The following is a 13,487-nucleotide window of genomic DNA, read 5'->3' as shown; positions in this document are numbered from 1 at the left end:
AAAGATTGTCTGAGATGAGGCAGCTGACACATAATCAACAAGAAAAGGGTAAAGATTCAGTCTGGAGGAAACAAAAGTACATTAAAGAGCTCTAATATAAGTTAGAAGTTTTACATTGGATGGTCCAATTGAATTTTACTCAGAAAACTTTAAAGACTTCCTGAAACCTTATAGAATTCATGAAAGATTATGAAGTTTTGGAGAGCTGGAAAAAAGAAAATCACAGTTTTCTTTTTCAAAAAGGTGGAAAAGTTAGAATGGAGAATTATACATTAATCAGCTTTAGTTCCTTTTATAAAAAATTGGAACAAATAATCAAACAATTTATAAGCATCTGGAGATAACATAAGAGTAGAGTAACTGCCAGCACAGATTTCTTGGGAACAAAGCTTGTCAGAAGAATCTAATTTCTTTTCTTGATAGGATAACGGCCTTACAGATAAAGGAGAAGAAATATATATTCTGTTAGATATTTTGAATTTACAAAATCTTTTGAAGCTGCTTTACATGACACATATAAGCAAAAGATAAGATTAAGGTGATTAGTATTATAGATGTGCAAAATGATCAGATGTGCCCAGAAAGTCCTAACAGTGATTGGCTATCAAATCAGAAGGTAGTATTTAGACAGGTTCTGTGAAGGTCTTTCATGCATCTTGTATGGTTCAGTTTTTTTCATGAGTGATTTAAATATTGAAATACAGGATAGACTTATTTAATTTCACAAATAATCCACTGGGGAAGTGATTAGAAAACAGACAGATAAGCTGATAAAATTCAACAAAGAAAGTTTTGAAGTTCTGCACTTAGGCAGCATTAATGAATATACTGTGTAAATACAGGTTAGAAAAAAATGCAGGCAGGAAGGTGCTCTGAAGAAAAATATCTGGTCAGTGTACTCACTCTCAAATTGAATGGAATAGGTTATGCTGTTCTACTATCCTGGAGTATAGAAATGGAAGTGTTGTGCATAAGGTATGTAAATTAATCTTTCTGCATTGCTTGGCTCTACTAAGGCTGAAGAAAGAGTACTGGTCCACTGTGCGTTGACTTAAGGTGAAGGTAAATCAGATGGAGAAAAAGCCTGAAGTCCAGTGCAGTGTAGTGAGAATGGGCTTTAAATGTGTAAGTTGTTATGTATGTCATTTTGTTCTGTCATACACAGAGCAACAAACAGGAAAACTGTTTTAGGAGGCATAACCATGAGCCACACCTTTATTTACTTTCATTTTAGAGTCATATTCCCACCACCATCAAAATAGATAATTGAACCTAATTTTGTACACACAAATCTTATTTTGTAATTAATTGGGAAAAAAAATCATGATTACTTCTCAAAAACATTGTGTTCAGAAAATATAATTCCATAAATTTTACATTGATATCTGATTTTTTTCTTGATAGACATTTTGTCTAGAAGTCTGACACTTGGCAGGCCGCAGTTTTCATTTTGTGCAGAGTTCCTATCAAGCAACAATGAATGAAGAGGGTATTATTTGGAAAATGAACACAACTCATCTAAAGTTTCCAATTGTATATCTATTGGTACTGTAGACAATCAGTTCATATAATATGATGTTCTGATTTCTCCATCTTATTTCTTATTTTTTGGTCACACTCAATATGCCCTTGGATGGGTTTATGATAGGGGGAAACAAATTAATATGTTTTTTAAAAAAATTATATTTATAGAAAGATCAGAAATATAATATGCTAGAAATGGCAAAAACATACTCCAAAAAAAGACAAGATTTGTCTGTCTGGTGTCATGCAAGCCAAATCAACAGAAGATCTGATGGGATTTTCTCTTTCTGAATAGAAAACAAGTGAAACCCATCCTCAGAATGCCTGTTTGAAGTCAGGTGACTTTTAATTACTTTGATTGTTTTACAGAACTGACATATCTGGGGAAAAAAAACCCCATAAGTGGAGACTGCTTTTTAAAAAGATAGAGTTAAATGGTATACACTAAACAGAAAACTGAAAATTACTGTGCAAGGAATACAACCAAAAGGTTATGCAGGCAAGTTAGGCTGCAGATATGTTTCTACAGCTGAAATTCCTTGTGGAATAGCTGAAACATGTACTACACCAGTGTGAGACAAGGTATTAAAGGAGAAGTTGCTCGTCTACATGCTTTAGTTTTCCTTGGTGTTCTTCTTCAGCAAACATCTAGAAGAGCTTTATTTCTGAGTGAAGTTCATGTGCCTAAGCAAGCAGTTAAAATCACAAGCATGGTGATGATATATAGCCAAAGCAATGTATTTAGTGACTTGGGAAAAAAAAAAAAAAAAAAAAAACAACCCAAAACAAAACCAAACATAGAAAGACTATGAACCCAGAATGTGAGCAGAAAGGGACAAATGGTCACTCATCAACTCTCTACTATCTGAAGACACTCAGTTACATCTGAATCATATCACTTGATTTAAAGTCTCTCTTCAGCAAACTGAGACAAGAGATTAATTTGAAACCTGCCTTTCAGTGGCAGAAACTCTTGGAAGGAGACATACTGGTCTCTCTTTTCTCCAGGTGAGCTCCTTGATCAGCCTTGGAAGTCATACTAGCTATGTTTGCAGAGTTAATTTCCCTGTATACCCCTTGAGGATTGGCTGACAAATATGCCAGCAGATAAAATGCATGCAAAAATATTTTCAAAAGAAGCTTTTTTGTGCTCCTTTTGGTTTCAAGGATTGTGAGTTTATGACATGGAATGCAGTCCAGATCTGTTTTAAGCAGGTCATGTTCCAATTGAATTTCCTGGAGGCATAAAATGTGCTTTTTAAATGGATGGATACCAGGATAAGGGTAAATACTTCTACATAGACTGTCTCCAGTTTTTGCTTAATCTTTTTAAAAAAGTTTAATCAGATGATCATATAAAAATTGGTGCTTGTCAGATGGGGGTTTTTAGGGGGTTTGTTTGGAACTTTTGTGCAAAGCAAGACTATAAACACATCAGTATTGGACTTTCAGTGTGATATATTTTTAAGGAAAAATCCAATGCTTTTCTCAGTTTTGTTCATGTAGAAAAATAATTGTCACTTTTACCCTCTGAACTCACTTCTTGCTTGTAGTTCATAACCTTTTCCTGTGGACCTGTCTGAACTGTATTTTGTCTAGGAATGTAATTGAGGGGGAGCAGAATCCTTTAGTTTATGCTTCATCTCACTGAGAGTCAGGTGTGAAGTGGAGTCAGAAGCTTTTGCTGTGAAGATGATTCTCCTGGGACAGTGTGAGAGTGATTCCCAAACTGATCAAGACCAGAGAAAGAAAATTGTGCTAAACCAGAAGGTATGGCTTATATGACACTGCTAGTTTGAAATCAGATGATAGTCTGCCAGGGAGGCAGAGCTTAGCTTTAAGTGCAGACAGCTTTTGAGAACATTTCTACTCCCTATATCTCAAGATATCTTCCTCCAGTTCATGCTCAGTTATACTTTGTGATTTATTTAATCAAAAAGCATTATAATTAACTGTCATATTGAAAATTTTTTATGAAAGCGTTTCAACAGATCATTATATCATCAGGAGTGCCATTCAAGGGAAATGAATTAATGACAGATATACCTTTACATCTGTTCTGATGGTTTTTGTTAATTATTATTATTTCCAGATATTTTTCCCATTTTTCCTACTGTAAAAAGGCCAAGATAATTTTTTTTTTTTTGTTTTCCTATACCAGTCATTTTGGACAGGAGATGTTAGATAGAAATTAGCACAATTTCTCTGAACTGTGTATGTCTGTGTAAGTCTGTGTATGTCTGCATATGTCTGCATGTTTGTGCATGTTCATGCATGTCTGTGTTTGTGTACCTGGCTTGCAAAGATACAAAATTGATCATTTCCCATCCTATTTTAAATGAAATGTGAATTATTGTTAGAGATCAAGGAATCTGTCACATTGATGTCCCACAGCAGGCAAACAATAGTTTATTTCTATATGACCCCAATGTGATCACACCTGCAAGAATAATTTCCGTTCTGGGAACCTCAATATCACACATATATTAACAAATCAGAGGAAGTTCAGGAAAGTGCAACAAAAATGATTAAGTGTTCAAAAGAAATGAAATGTAAAGAAATAATCACAACGTGGCCAAGCAGTGGCTAATATGATAACGGAGTACAACATTTAAAAGAAACAAATCTCAACAGGAGTTTTTAAAAATTGTATCAGCTAAGGAAGCTAGAAAAAAGAACAGGAGATTCTGAAAGGACAAACTAAGGTTAAATCAACAAATATGGTATTACAGGTAGATTTTCTATCATTTTTAAAAAATTGTAAGAAAAATGCAACCAAAAACTTGTTAGGATGGAAGGGACCCTGTAGTTCATCTTACCCAAGCTCCTGGTTAAAGAAGGGCTAACTCTGAATTTAGACTGCTCCGTTAGATTTGGCAATATTTAACGGGGATGGATATTTCACAGATTCCAGTGTTCCAGTGCTTGAACACCATTACCATGAAGATTTTTTTTATATATATCTAATCAGAATTTTCTTTGCAGTAACTTGTGTTTGCCTATTGCTTCTTAATCTGTTACTAAGCATATCTAAGGAGAGTCTGACTGTCTTCTCTATGTCAACATGGGTACTCTGTTGTCTCGTACAATTTTCTGATCATTGGGACTTCTTTGCACATCAGGTTTCTAGCCTGTTCTGTTGCATGGATTGACTCTATTCCTGGTGCAGGAACATTTGTTTTTACTGAATTTTACTGGGTTTCTCCAGCTTGACAAAATGACACTCCTACTCTCCAGTATATCTTCCCCTTTTCCCGGGTTCATGTCATCAGTTAATTTGGTGAGGGTGCAGTCCATCCCATCATCCACCTTGTGCATCAGCTCTCGTACCAACTTCTGCAGAATGCCACTAATACCTGGACACCGATGGGACTTTGAAGTGATGTCTGTTAGTGCTCTTTGGCAGTCTGACAATCTAGCCAGATTTGTATTCACTTCATAGTCTTCTTATCTATAACTTTCCAATTTAACTACATGGACGCTGTGAAATAGTGTGTCAAAATCATTGCTCAAGTCAAGATAAAGGACAACTACCACCTTCCTCTTGTCCACTGAGTCAATCATCTCATCACAGAAGCTAATTGGCATGGTTACACATGAACTATGGTCACATACAACATATTGACATTTCCCAATGACTTTTTTGTACTTCATGTGTCTGGAAATGACTTCCATCAGGATTTATTCTATCATCTCAGAGGCAGAGGTGAGACAGACTTGCCTGACAGTTTTCCTCCTTGAAAATGGGCATCACTTTTATGTTTTTCTTGTCATCAGGGATGTCTTCTAGTCTTTGTAACTTTTCAAAGATGATAAAGTCAGCCTAAGAATTGCATCAGCCCTTTTTGATGCATCCAGTCTGGTCCCATATGTAAAGTTTTCTCTAGCGATCACTAAGACATCCTCCATCTAATTAGTCTTCTGGTATCTTTCGTAGCACTTTTTACCCTATACTCTGTTACTAGGGACAGAGACTTGGGTAGTCCAACAGAAAATCTTGCTGGCTAGAGAAGGTTCTGAGTACTTCAGGCTTTTCAGTATCTTGTAGAACTAGATGTCTGTCTCATTCAACAGCAGGCCCACATTTTACTTTATCTCCCTTTTATTTCTCTACTTAACTATATAATTGCTTCTTGTTCCCCTTCACATCTTCTGTCATTTTCAACACCACCTGAACTTTGGTTTCCTTAATTCTCTTCCTAGAGATCTAGACACTGTTTCTGTATTACTCCTGAGTGGAGTGCTTCAAGTTCCACTCTGTATACTTTCTTTTTTGCTTGAGCTCATCCAGGATTTCTGCACTGACTGAGCTGGTGTTCTACCACACCTTCTTGTTCATATTGGGATTAACCTTCTTGTGTTTTAAGGAGTTTTTCCATGAAGAAAACTGGATCTCATCAGTCCCTTTGCTGTTCAGGTCAGCCTCCCATGGGATCCTGCCTACCAGTCCCCCGAAAAAGCTGAATTTCATTCTTGTCTTCACTTGCTGAAGCCCAAGGTCATTATTCTGCCACACAGAAGCTGTACAGACAAATAGAAGTCATCTCACTCACAATAAAAGAGACCAGAGTGGATGCATCCTTAATCCTTGGAACTGTTCCACTGGTTCTTTTTTCATAAAAACTTTGTATCTATCAATCTGAATGGTCCTATCAGGAAATAAAATTTATAGTTATGAAATTATAATAAAATGTAGTGACCTTGAATCTTTTCTTTGGATATTGGTTCACAAATTAAATCTTAGGTAATAGATGGCACTTTTATTCAGTAATATTAATTCAAATACCAATCATAATTTAAACTATAAGTAAAAAAAAAAAAAGTACAAGTGTCATTATCAACATTCATTGGATAGTTTTAACTATTTTAGTATTATAAAATATTAACTATGGTATTACAACATTTTGAATAATGTATTCACATTTAGATATCTACATAATAGAATCTCAGAAAAACAGGACTAAGAAGGCATTGAGAGGTCATCTAGTCCTTTTCCCTGCCCTAAGGCAGAATCAGCTGTCTCTATGATTCTGCATAGATATTTTTTGACTTCGCTTAAAGACTTCTATGACAGAGACTCCCCCAGCAATTTATGCCTGTAATTCACTACCTTACCTTTACATGTTTCCCCAGTGTCTATTCTGAATTTTCTGTGTTGCTTTTGAAGCTCATTATTTATTGTCTGATACATCATGATTATGGAAGATAGCTTATTTCCTTCTCTGTGGATATGGATATCCAATCTGGTTTACATCTACCCCAATGTCATTTAACTACACTTCCCCCATTTTCTTAAGAAAATATCATACAAAAGAGGAACAAATATATTACAAAAGTGAAACTATATGACATACAACTCCCTTTCTATTTGTCATTTTTAAAAAGTTTATATTGTTTAGGTTGGTTTGACCCTACTTGATCTTCACAGAGCTCCATTCTGTGTGCTGTGTACTTCATTCTTGCTCCTATGTACTCGCAAATAGGTTGTTTCATTATTTGCTGCTGAATTTTTCAGAAAGTTGAAGTTACAGGAACTTATCCATAGTTCTCTGCCATAGTTACCTGACTTCCCCCCTGCCTTTTTTTTTTTTTTTTTTCTCAGATAGGCATTAATCATCCTGTTATCAGAATGATATAGTTATAACTGCAACCAGTTTGTTAATAATAAGTTAACAGATGTTATTCAGTTAAGTTATGGTTAACTGTACATATACCATCAAATGTGTATTACCATTCATGTCAAACTAATTATTTACTGATTTTATTTTTGGTCATATTACAAAATCATCCATCAAAAGTGAGAGAATCTTTCTGGTGATCATTTTAGTTACAAATGAGAAAGTGCTGCTTTGTCAATAAATTATTGTCACCAACAAATTCTGACTGCGCTCCTATGAGTCATACAGAAAATGAGATGTAGTAGAAAATATCTTCAGCTGTAGTGAACAAAATCAAACCAAACCCAAACCCAAACCCTAACCCAAAAATCCAAACAGGCATAATATTACAAGAAATAGTCTTACCAGTTGAAAAACACTGTGGCACATCACAATTTTACACAGCACTATTATTTTGTAGACTCAGACCTAGCGTTCAGCGTGTGCCACGTTAATCCTGAAAAACTGGTTAATCCTAACAAACGGTTAGTGTGCCATCCCTGTGCTCAAGTAGAGTGCTACTTTCAATTCCTAGGAGAAAGTTTTTGACATCCTATGAGTCACCATCAGTCACAACTTTGGATTCATCCCATTCTGATTTAGGAACTTATCTGAGGAGTCCATGTTAGGACCATAGGTTTTTTAGGAGCTGATCCAGAGTAGTCCATCTCTTCCCATTGGCTACAGAGTGACTACTATTCTCTGATGCAGTAAACAGCTAAAATTAGATTGGATAAATCTAGTCCTTAAAGACGTGTTTCAGTGTAATGTTTTAAGAGAATGGTCGGATTTTATGTAACATATATATTCACTGTGAGAAACAAATATGGAAAGATCCAATTCTGAAAGAAACCTAGGGCTGGGTGAAAGAGAAAAGTTAAACTTGAGACTACAGGTAGTATAGACAGCATATGGTGATAGTAGTTTGGCTGTAACTACAGTGGTGCAACTGAGTTTGTCTGTGGGCACTAAGTATTACAAAACTGAAAGAAAGGGAAAATTTTGGGAAAAAAAATATATCAAAAGAAACCCAAAGAATTCAATGAAGAAATAACTTTATTAACTGGTAGGAATAAAATACTTTGTCATCTTTTAACATACGACACCCACTGGAAAGACACATTACAGTCAGTGTGTTAGAAATACCTTCACTTCAGTTTCTGAGATACACAACAATTAACCTGGGCAAACTTGGAATTTTTGGCAAATGCCACAATCTTTCAAAACCATTGTTAACAGAATTTGAAGACATGATCATCATCTCTAAAAGAGTTTTTACTTATACTGAAAGACTATTTTTAGGTCTCCAGTGAGAATCTGTCACTTGAGAGGAAACTGTTGGCGTATACAAAGTCCAATTTCATTATGCATGAAAAAAAGGTTTGATTTAGTTCTTATATAATCTAGTTATGCATAGTCATATATAACTCATAAATAAAGAGATCAACATTTCATGTTCTCATATTCATCATAAGTCTGCTTCTATATATAAAACCAGACCTGTTTATGAACCTTTTCAAAATTTTAAAAGAATTGTGATTTATGCACAGGAAAAAAATAAGCAAGGAATAGAGTGAATGCTGTCTAGACATGCTCATTTCAGACAGTCCTTCCATAAAAAGATCAGATGATATTGGAGTGGATAATATCCCACTTGCATCTTTTTTTTTTTTTTTTTCCCCATCTATATACAAGAATCTGCAGCTTCCCTGGAGGTCAGTTTGGCAACTTTCGGTTGTACTAAATTCATTTAAACTCTAATAACCAGTGAAGAAATGAAATAATACTGAACAATAGCAGTATTCTGTGGTGTTTACAAATTTACAGGAGGTCATTCCTCCTGTGAACTCACTGTACATGCCAATTTGTTGCACTCTTCATTATAATAGAAAAAGCATGGGTAACAGTGAACTGCAAACCTTATTTGGAAAACACATAACTTACAAGCATCAAAAGACTACTGAGGTCATCTCTAAAGCAGACTTCAGAGTTGCCAATGAGTATTTTGCTGCTTTCATTAAATGGACTTTAAAAGGATTTTAATTGCATTTCTTATTTTGGCTAACAACCTGATTCTGAGAATATTATGCCTACAGCTGTTGAGCACTACAGAACATTATTTAGGCTCAGGAAAAAATGACTATCAATGCTGTTGAGGTCTAAACTAAGTGATCTCTCTGAAACTGTGTAACAGACTTCTTTCAAACACTTTATATTGCTGAAAATTCCTCACTCCTGTTTACACTTACCTCGTTTCCTCCATGATACTAGGTGTGTATGACTACTATTTCCTCTAAGTTTGTAAATCATATGCTACAGAAAAGACACAAAAGCCCAAGTTAGGTGGAAAATGCAGGTTGCTGTGAATCACAGAATCACAGAATCATCTAGGTTGGAAAGGACCTTGAAGATCATATAGTCCAACTGTTAAACTAGCACTGACAGATCCCAACTACACCATATTCCTCAGTGCTCTGTCAATCCACCTCTTGAACACCTTCAGGGCTGGGGACTCCACCACTGCCCTGGGCAGCCCATTCCAACACCTAACAACCCGTTCTGTAAAGAAATGCTTCCTAACATCCAGTCTAAACCTTCCCTGGTGCAGCTTGAGGCCATTACCTCTTGTCCTATCACTTATTACTTGGTTAAAGAGACTCATCCCCAGCTCTCTGCAACCTCCTTTCAGGTAGTTGTAGACGGCGATGAGGTCTCCCCTCAGCCTCCTCTTCTCCAGACTAAACAACCCCAGTTCCCTCAGCCGCTCCTCGTACGACATGTGCTCCAGACCCTTCACCAGCTTCGTTGCCCTTCTCTGGACACGCTTGAGTAATTCAATGTCCTTTTTGTAGTGAGGGGCCCAAAACTGAACACAGGAATCAAGGTGCGGCCTCACCAGTGCCAATTACAGGGGCAAGATCACTTCCTTGTCCCTGCTGGCCATGCTATTTCTGATACAAGCCAGGATACCCTTGACCTTCTTGGCCACCTAGGCACACTGCTGGCTCATGTTCAGCTGGCTGTCAGTCAACACCCCCAGGTCCCTCTCTGACTGGCAGCTCTCCAGCCACTCCTCCCCAAGCCTGTAGCGCTGCTGGGGGTTGTTGTGACCCAAGTGCAGCACCCAGCATTTGGCCTTATCGAAACTCCTACAGTTGGCCTTAGCCCATCGCTCCAGCCTGTCCACATCTCTCTGCAGAGCCTCCCTACCCTCGAGCAGATCAACACTCCCGCCCAACTTGGTGTTATCTGCAAACTTACTGAGGGTGCACTCGATCCCCTCGTCTAGATCATCAGTAAAGATGTTAAACAGGAGTGGCCCCAAAACCGATCCCTGGGGGACACCACTTGTGACCAGCCACCACCTGGATTTAACTCTGTTCACCACCACTCTTTGGGCCCAGCCATCCAGCCAGTTTTTTTACCCAGCAAAGCATGTGCCATCCAAGCCGTGAGCAGCCAGTTTTGCCAGGAGAATGCTGTGGGAAATGGTGTCAAAGGCCTTACTGAAGTCAAGGTAAACTACCTCCACAGCCTTTCCCTCATCCAATAAGCAGGTCAGCCTGTCATAGAAGTAGATCAGGTTTGTCAAGCAGGACTGGACTTTCATAAACCCATGCCGACTGGGCCTGATCATCTGGTTGTCCCGCACGTGTTGTATGATCGTACTCAGGATGAGCTGCTCCATCAGCTTCCCGGGCACCAACGTCAAGTTGACAGGCCTGTAATTTCCTGGATCATCCTTCCGACCCTTCTTATAAATGGGCGTCACATTGGCCATTTTCCAATCTGTCGGGACCTCCCTGGTCAGCCGGGACTGCTGGTAAATGATGGAAAGCGGCTTGGCGAGCACCCCAGGCAGCTCCTTCAGCACCCTCGGGTGTATCCCATCAGCTCCCATAGACTTGTGTGTGTCTATGTGATGCAGCAGGTCACTGACTGTCTCCTTCTGGATTGCAGGGGGGGTCGTTCTCCCAGTCTCTGTCCTCTGGCTGAGGAGGCTGGATTCCCTCAATACAATAGTCTTGTTATTAAAGACTGAGGCAAAGAAGGCATTAAGCACCTCAGCCTTCTCCTCATCACTTGTTACCATGTTTCCTCCTGCATCTAGCGGGGGATGGATACTCTCCCTGGTCTTTCTTTTGCTACTGACGTACTTATAGAAACATTTCTTGTTATTCTTGATTGCTGAAGCCAAGGTAATTTCCAGCTGGACTTTAGACCTCCTGATTTCCATCCTGCATAGACTCACAGCATCTTTGTAATCACTGTGAGTGGCTATCCCCTTCTTCCAAAGGCTGTAAACTTTCCTTTTCTCCCTGTGTTCAAGCCAAAGCTCCCTGTTCAGCCAGGGTGGTCTTCTCTGTTCCCAGCTTCTCTTACTGGACCTGGGGACCGCCTGCTCCTGAACAATCAAGACTTCCTTCTGAAAGAGTGCCCAGCCTTCCTGGACCCCTATACCCTTCAGGATCCTGTCCCATGGGATCCTTTCAAGCAGGTGCCTAAACAAGACAAAGTCAGCCCTTTTGATGTCCAGGATGTCAGTTCTGCTTAGCCCTCTCCTGGCCTCTAAGAATAGATAACTCTATTATTCCATGATCGCTGTTCCCTAGTCGTCCTCCAACTGCCACATCATCCACCAGTCCTTCTCTGTTCACAAAGAGGAGGTGCAGTAGAGCACCTTCTCTGGTCGGTTCGCTCACCAGCTGTGTCAGGAAGTTGTCTCCCACACATTCCAGGAATCTGTGTGTTATATTTCCAGCAGATGTCTGGGAAGTTGAAGTCTCAGACAAGAACAAGGGCAAGTGGTCGTAAGATTTCTCCTAAATGCCTATAGAATATTTCATCCACCTCTCTATCCTGGTTGGGTGGCCTATAGTAGACTCCTACTACAACATCTGCCCTGTTGGCCTGCCCACTGATTGTAACGCAAAGACACTCTACCTTGTCTTCACTATGCTTGTACTCAAAGTAATCATAAGAATCCCTAACATACAGTGCTACCCCATCACCTCTCCTTCCTTGCCTGTCCCTCCTAAAGAGCTTGTAGCCATCAACTGGCGCACTCCAGTCATGGGAGACATCCCACCATGTTTCTATAATAGCCACAACATCCTAATTTTCCTGTTTCATCATGGCTTCAAGCTCCTCCTGTTTGTTACCCATGCTGTGTGCATTGGTATACATGCACTTCAGATGGGCTGATGTTTTGCCCCCTTCCCCCTTCAGATCTAGTTTAAAGCTCTGTCAATGAGCCCAGCTAATCCTGCCCCAAGATCCTTTTCCCCCTCTGGGACAGGTGCATCCCATCTAATGCCCAAAGGTCTGGTGCCCTATATAATAACCCGTGACTGAAAAATCCAAACCCTGCCAGTAACACCAGTCTCAGAGCCTCATATTCATCTGTTGCGTTCTCCTGTAATCTTCTTCATCCATCCCCCCAACTGAAGGGATGGAGGAGAACACAATTTGTGCCCCGGCCCCTTAATCACTTTTCCCAAGGCCCTGAAATCTCTTTTCATTGCTTTAGGACTTCTCCTGGTAATGTCGTCACTACCTACCTGAAAAACCAGGAGAGGGTAGTAGTCCTTGGGTCTCACTAGAGCAGGGAGTTTTGCCTTGAGATGCTTGACGCGGGCCCCAGGGAGGCAGCAGACTTCCCTATGAAGTGGGTCCGGTCTGCATATGGGGCCTTTGATACCCCTCAGAATGGAGTCACCCACTACAATGACTTTTCTGGGGTTCTTTTTAGAACTGGTTTTAATACATGGTCTAGAATGACCCGGCCTTGGTGGACCTTCATCTTCCTCCTTGTTTGTCTCATTTTCTTCCTCCTTCTCTTCTTCACTCAAAAGTTCCAGGGCCCTGAATCTATTGTGAAGGGACACCATGGAGGGTGAGGGAGGTCGGGAGAGGATTTTCTTGCCTCCCTGAGAGGGGACCCGTTTCCAGTCTCCCCCATCTCTTAGGTCCCCTCCTTCTGCCTGGGAGCAAGAGGGTGAGGGATTACCTACCTCGTTTGGAGCCTCCATTTGCTCCTGTTGCTTTAGGGGTGCTAAGGTGCTACTCCACCAATCAATTTCCCTTTCACACTCCCTAATACTTCTTAATCTCTCAACCTCTTCTTTGAGTTCCGCCACCAGGCTGAGCAGGTCATCCAGCTGATCACAGCACACACAGGTGTTGTCACTGCTGCCCTCCAACAGGATTGACAGTCTCAGACGCTCCCTGCAGCCTGGGACCCGGACCACTGCATGTTTGCGTGGCAGCTCTGTCTGGGTCGCCATGTTCTTTCTCGTGGTGGTT

This window comes from Strix aluco, chromosome 2, assembly GCF_031877795.1.
Source record: "Strix aluco isolate bStrAlu1 chromosome 2, bStrAlu1.hap1, whole genome shotgun sequence".
Taxonomy (NCBI): domain Eukaryota; kingdom Metazoa; phylum Chordata; class Aves; order Strigiformes; family Strigidae; genus Strix; species Strix aluco.
The sequence above is the reverse complement of the archived record's forward strand: the minus strand, read 5'-3'. Positions refer to the sequence as shown.